Source organism: Bidens hawaiensis, unplaced genomic scaffold, assembly GCF_021521415.1.
Source record: "Bidens hawaiensis isolate Kalapana, Puna unplaced genomic scaffold, B.hawaiensis_p1.1 tig00000978_1, whole genome shotgun sequence".
In the NCBI taxonomy this organism is placed as follows: domain Eukaryota; kingdom Viridiplantae; phylum Streptophyta; class Magnoliopsida; order Asterales; family Asteraceae; genus Bidens; species Bidens hawaiensis.
In genome coordinates, this window is record NW_027491058.1 from 398,416 (window position 1) to 405,867 (window position 7,452).

At 37.7% G+C, this 7,452-nt stretch overlaps 1 pseudogene; it reads left to right on the forward strand.

Annotated features, from left to right (window-relative positions):
* Nucleotides 1-2,619: 2,619 nt before the first annotated feature.
* LOC143549705 (aldehyde oxidase GLOX1 pseudogene) lies at nucleotides 2,620-4,679 on the forward strand (annotated as a pseudogene).
* The last annotated feature ends 2,773 nt before the right edge of the window (nucleotides 4,680-7,452 follow it).

Here is a 7,452-nt window from a genome sequence, read left to right on the forward strand (position 1 = left end):
GGAATCTCCAAGACAAAATATTTTGCTGATCTTACGGATTTTTCCAAAAATAACTTCCATCATGCTCTATTTGCTACCAACATTCCAAAAGAAGTCAAAACAGCCTCCAAAAGTCAACACCGGGTGAGTGCCATGCATGATGAACTTGATGCCTTAAAAAATAATCATACATGGGAACATGTCAACCGTCCCGCCAACTCTAATGTCGTTGGCTCAAACTGGATATATCGTATCAAATATAAAGCGGATGGTTCTCTTGATCGTTACAAAGCCCGCTTAGTTGCTCAAGGTTTTACTCAAGTACCAGGACTTGATTTCTCTCACACGTTCAGTCCCGTTGTAAAGGCATCTACCATTCAAGTCGCGCTAAGTCTTGCCACCATCTACGGTTGGCAACGTCGTCAACTAGATGTAAACAATGCGTTCTTAAACAGACATTTAACAGAAACTGTTTACATGGAGAAACCACCGGGTTTCATCGATCCAAAATTCCCTAATCATGTATGTCGACTCAAACGTGCTTTATATGGCCTTAAACAAGCCCCACATGCTTGGTTTCAACGTTTGAGCACCTTTCTTACGTCTCTCGGTTTTAAATGTAGTAGAGCTGGCCATCACTTTTCATTTATAAAACTGAGAACGTCCTAATTTACCTCCTTGTTTATGTCGATGGTATCGTAATTACTGGTAATAATGCACAAGTTATCATTGACTTCACTGTTCGTTTACACAAGGAGTTTAAAATCAAAGACCTTGGTAAATTAAACTATTTTCTTAGTCTTGAAGTCACTCAAAATTCACCCGGTCTCTTTCTAAGTCAAACTAAATATGCTTTTGATATTCTTTCTAGAGCTGGTTTACTCGATACCAAACCCGTGGCAACTTCACTCACCACCACCACCGACACTTTCACCTCCACCGGCTCCCCGTTTCACGATCCTACTTTCTATCATTCCTTAGTTGGTGCTCTTCAATACCTCACAATAACGAGACCAGACCTATCTTATGCCGTTAATCAAGCCAGTAAATATCTCCAAAACCCAACCACCGCTCATTTTCAACTCATCAAACGAATCCTTCGGTACGTTAAAGGCACTCTCTCTTTTGGCTTAACTTTCGACTGACCCATCAAAACTTCCTTGGTAGGATACTCGGATGCTGATTGGGCAAGGTGCATTGAAAAAAGACGATCCACATATGGTTACTCCATCTATCTTGGTGGCAACTTAGTCTCTTGGAGCGCAAATAAGCAACCAACTGTATCTCGTTCAAGTTGTGAGTCTGAGTATAGAGCTATGGCAAAAACTGATGCCGAGATCATTTGGCTAACTCACCTGTTGCGTGAACTATATGCTCTTCCACCCGACCGCCCTACCTTATTGTGTGATAACAAAAGGGCACTATTTTTAAGTCAAAATCCCGTGGCACACAAGCGAGCAAAACATATTGATATCGATTATCATTTTATTCGGGAACTAGTTGCTGCAGGTCGTCTACACACAAAATTTGTTCCTACCACGCTCAAGGTAGCCGATATCTTCACAAAGAGTCTACCTCGACCTCTATTCGAACGTTTCCGCACGATGCTTCGCGTTGGACCCCTACTTGTTCGCTTGAAGAGGGGGGGGGGGGGTAATAGCCGATCATGATTAATTCAAAATTCAAACTCAATTGACTAGTCTTTGATTGTTGTAACTTATTTTTGTAAAAGGAGAAATTTACTCCACAATAGCTGCTATCTTTCTGTATATATTATTCATCTAGCATATTAAATATTTATCAAGATCAGTTCCTTTCAGTTATGTTTTCTATAAAGTGTAGGTCATATGTTGCTCTACAGAGTGCTTATTATGTGTGTATTATATATAAGTTTACATCTTTATATGTTAACACGTTTTATGAAATCGGCCGGTTTGGGTGTTTTGCTATTTCTAAAATATTATATGATTCAATCAACAAAACAAGTGATATTCCGTAAATGTAATTAAAATAACATTATTTGTAGTATTTTGAAGCTGTTATTATACATTTAGCATGACTTGAACCCAAACATATTTTATGCTCATGCTTACCATTGTTATTATACATTTAGCATGTATTTAAAGTCTTTGTGACCTGATCTGGCAAAAAAAATATTTATCATACTTCTCGTGGATATGACTGCCGAGGCATTGGAACAACAGTAACAAAAAGTTTCCTACTCACTACGTGCACCATATAATTACACGAGGATGAAGAATCATCATCATCATCGTACTCAGTATATCCCACCAATAGCAAAGCTATGGTAGGGTCTGAGGAGGGTAAGATGTAGACAGCCTTAACTCAACCCCATAAGGATAGAGAGGCTGCTTCCGGTGAGGCCCCCGGCTCGAACAAGGATGAAGAATACAATAACTTAATAACAATGTTCTTAAAGGCGAATTCCAACTATTTTTTGGATTTCATCACCTATCATTAATCATTTTCTTGATTGATCGAACAAAGTTTTTAATATGGTATATTCATTCTCCTTCTAGGGGTTTGTTCTCTGTATTTAGGACCAATCAGTTGATTGAAAGAATGTCAAACACTACCAATCAAGCATATCATTATGTACTTGTTCTGTTTTATTGGTTACGGTTAACATGAGAATATATGGAACAAGATCATCACATAATGTATCCACTTCTTTTTTGTTCTATTGTTTAAAAATTAAAACAGGATACTTCATGGTTGTTAACTGATTAAGTGTAATTTATATAATATTGAGGTTGACTAATATTCAGAAGACAAAGGGAATGTTTTTGACCACTTCGACTTCTATTTAAAGCCACAACTACGACCTTCGAAAACACACCAAAACCTAATCAAACAATAAGAAACAAAAAATCAAACCAATGGCTCTTTCTACTTACATTCCCTCTCATCACCTCATTTTGTTCTTTCTCATATTCCTACATGCCCAACGATGCCTCGCAGCAGGTGGTTCGTGGTCTGTCCTCCTACCAAGCATAGGCATCTCAGCTATGCACATGCAACTGCTTCCCAACGATCGGGTAGTCATGTATGACCGTACAGATTTTGGAATATCAAATATCTCTCTTCCTGAAGGCAAATGCCGTCCCAACTCAACTGATTGTTCTGCACACTCAGTTGAGTATGACATTGCATCAAACTCCGTACGCCCTCTAATGGTGCTCTTCAACGTGTGGTGTTCCTCAGGAACTTTAATGCCCGATGGAAGCTTAGTCCAAACCGGTGGGTTTGATGGGGGTTATCGTGTTGTTCGAGTCTATAAGTCATGTGACTTATGTGATTGGCAAGAGATGCAAAACGGCTTGAATAAACAAAGATGGTACGCTACCAATCATATATTGCTTGATGGTAGGCAAATTATCATTGGTGGTCGTCAGGCGTTTAGCTATGAGTTCTATCCGAAGATGTCACCAACTGAGGCCACTCCTAGTTTGCCCTTTTTGGTTCAAACTAATGACCCTAAAATTGAGAATAACTTATACCCATTTGTGTTTCTCTATCCTGATGGGAATCTCTTCATTTTTGCAAACAATCGTGCTATTTTGTTCGACTACTCCAAGAATCTAGTATTGAAGACATACCCAACAATGCCCGGTGGTCAACCAAGGAATTATCCAAGTACAGGATCTGCGGTGCTACTCCCTTTGAAGATAAAAGGAGAAACTGTGACAGAGTTTGAAGCATTGGTATGTAGGGGCGCACCAAAAGGAGCATTTGTTAACGCAAATAAGGGGATATTTGATAGGGCACTGGATACCTGCGGGCGAATCAAAATATCTGACCCTGAACCCCAATGGTTCATGGAGACCATGCCTTTGGCTCGCGTCATGGGAGACATGTCATGTTTTAATAATCAATGGAGCATCAGCAGGGGTTGCCGGGTGGGAGCTTGGGAGGAACCCGGTTCTAAGCCCAGTAGCATACCTACCTAATAACCAAGTAGGGTCTCGATTTGAGGTGCAAAATCCAAGCACCAAGCCTAGAGTTTACCATTCCACCGCAGTTCTATTACGAGATGGACGTGTTCTTGTTGGTGGAAGTAACCCACATGATAAGTATGAATTCACAAACGTCCTTTACCCAACCGAGCTGAGTTTGGAGACATTTTCTCCTTCTTACTTGGAAGCGAATTCATCTATGTTACGCCCAACAATAATCCTGCCTGTGACAAACACTAAAATTCGATATGGAAAACAATTGGTTATTGTGTTTAATGTTTCGGGTGATGTGGATCTAAGCTCGGTATCAGTGACAATGGTGGCACCTTCATTCAACACACATTCTTTTTCAATGAATCAAACATTGTTGGAACTGGATGGTGGCGTCGCTTCCAAGATTATAGGGAGGTCAAGATACCAAGTTGTTGTGAGGGCTCCGCCTTCAGGCAACATTGCTCCCGCGGGGAACTATCTTATGTTTGTTGTTCACAAGGAGATCCCAAGTCCAGGTATTTGGGTTCAAATGCAATGAAGAAAATTCAGGGAGTTACCACTGCTTTGGTGTGGTCATCATACTCTATTGTATTCTCATTTATTTAAGGGATTTATGTGTAATATGTAAAACATGATCCGTGTAGAAGTTTACTATAAGTTGCATTTTAGTTCATATGAACTAATAAATTTGCAAATTGTATTTAAGATGTGCACTTGGTTACCAATAATTCATATACATCTGAGCATATTAGCAACTTTTTTTTAACTACACACACCCATCTATCCTATACATACTCCTCAAAGGCTCAAACTACTTCAAAAGAAAATCAACTCCAATGTCAGGCTTTAAACTCTTGTCTACCAAAGGCATATTAGCAATTTATTAATGCGTATATCATTACATTGAGAAATGTTGACTTTGTATCATTTAATATGTACAACTGATCAGAACTAGCTAAAATTCTAAAATAAATTGTTTAAGAGCAAACATGCTTTAACAATCTCAAGTATTACTAATCAAAAATGTATTGCTTACCCCGTATTTTGTTTAACTCTGCGAGATGCATGTACTCTAGGATATTTATGTGAAATCTTTTTGGTATTCAAATGAACATTATATGTGAAGAAACACGGATCTACTCTCCACTGATGGGTCCTAGATCCAATGAGTCCACAAGGTAGGATACGGTTAGATAAACATCTGAGAAATACCCGCGGGTCAATCGGAAGTCCCTCATAAGGCACCTGCGAGACATATAAACCATCCGCATAAACATCTGAGGAAGAAACACCCTCATAACATATGCGGAAGCCTCACAGCAACCTCAAAAGTCACCCGCATGAAGGAATACACTTCCACGTAAATAACTACATGGTAATGCTTCGGGACAGTTGTTAATAACCAATTACCTTCTAGAAGACTTGCCAATATGCTTTCTTGGGTAATACGTGACCCTTTAGCCAATTAGCTAGTGACACGACAAGGCCGTTATAACCGTGCACATGGCCAATGTTACCTTATCAACCAATAAAAAGTGACAGGTGTCCAGGTTGTTATACATGCACATGCAGCGTGTAAGCTAAACCTATCATGTGAGGACACGCGTCCAGACGGTTATAAGGTATCTTCTAAAGGGACAGCTGGCCCAATCACTTCCTTACATCCTCCGGCTATAAATACCCTCTCAATCATCATGAGGTAGGCATCGACTATCACTGTAATCTCTCAATTTACTTAAGTACTTTATCTCTTCGTAATAATGGTACTTATTCTCACGCCGGAGGGTGGTTACGGAAAGACCCCCCCCCCTTGTCCTTCCCGTAATGAGCTCACGGTGTTCTGTTTTGCAGGATTCACGTCACTGGACTTTAGGAATTGTATTCATATCGTGATAGCAGTAACCGTATCCTACCTTGTGGACTTATTGGATCTAGGACCCATCAGTGGAGATCCGTGTTTGTCCAACATGAGAACTCTTGCATTGTGCTGTCACATGCAGAATCATTAGGTTTTTATATATCCATGTAGACAGAAGAAATTAATAAAAAGAGAAAAGAAAAATGGGAAAAAGATCATGCATCTTGTTGATGCTCACGTACAAACATGAGAATGAAGTATATAATAATTTATTTGCCTTGTTCCTTATAACGATTTAGTTTAGATATCTTTAGATTTGTTCCAGGACCTCCAGGCATTGCACCAATCATTATTCATTGGCTCAATAAACAAAATAAAAGCTAAATAAATAAATGTTAACTAATATGGTATGTACTTCCTTTGTGGGAGATAGTTATTTGCATCCGGTATAATAAGAAAAAATATTTGAAATAGGAAAAATTTAATGAGTAAAGTGGTTTTAGGAGAGAGAAAAATTGTATTAATAAAATAGGAGATCCATCATCTGAAATGACGGATGTCAACAAATTAGTGGGGCCTATCAGATCTTGTCTGGTGAGGTGGACAACTACCACGTGTTCCGTCATTTCAAATGGCGGATCACAAATATTTTATTCGTGTTCCGCCATTTGAAATGACAGATGTCAACTTTGGTGATCCACCAGTTTGACTGACAGGTCACAATTTTCAAAGTAGGCTACCCCTATGTGTAAAAGTGTATTTTAATGGACCTTCGTCATTTGAAATGGAAGATGTCATCTTGACATCCGCCATTTCAAATGGGCGGATGTGAATAGTATTTCTGGCTGATTTGACATACTTTTTAACTGATTTGACACACCACCTTTTCAAATATTATTATTTATTTATTTTCTTAATAACGTTTTTTTTAACAACCAATTAAGTAACGCCGGGTACTCCGTACGCGGCCTCCATTAATGGCTAAAGGTTTTAAATAAGGTTATTTAACAAATAAAAAGTGTATTAACAAATAACGTTTTTAAAATTTGTTTTCTCTTTTTTATTATTTATTAGTTTTCTAAATATCAGTATTTAAAAAAATACAAAATTTAATATTAAAAAGTTTTTTTTTAATAAAAACACCATGTTTTAAAAAATACAAAATTTAATATTAAAAAAAAATTAATATTAACTTTTGTATTTTTTTAAATACTGATATTTACAAAACTAATAAATAATAAAAAAGAGAAAACAAATTTTAAAAACATTATTTGTTAATACACTTTTTATTTGTTAAATAATATTATTTAAAAAAACGTTATTAAGAAAATAAATAAATAATAAATTAATAATATTTGCAAAGGTGGTGTGGTAAATTAGTCAAAAAGGTATGTCAAATCAGCCAGAAATACTATTCACATCCGCCCATTTGAAATGGCGGATGTTAAGATGACATCTTCCATTTCAAATGACAGATATCTTTTAAAATACACTTTTACACATAATGGTAGCCTACTTTGGAAATTGTGACCTGACAGTCAAACTGGCGGATCACCAAAGTTGACATCCGCCATTTCAAATGGCGGAACACCAATAAAATATTCGTGATCCGCCATTTGAAATGGCGGAACACGTGGTAGTCGT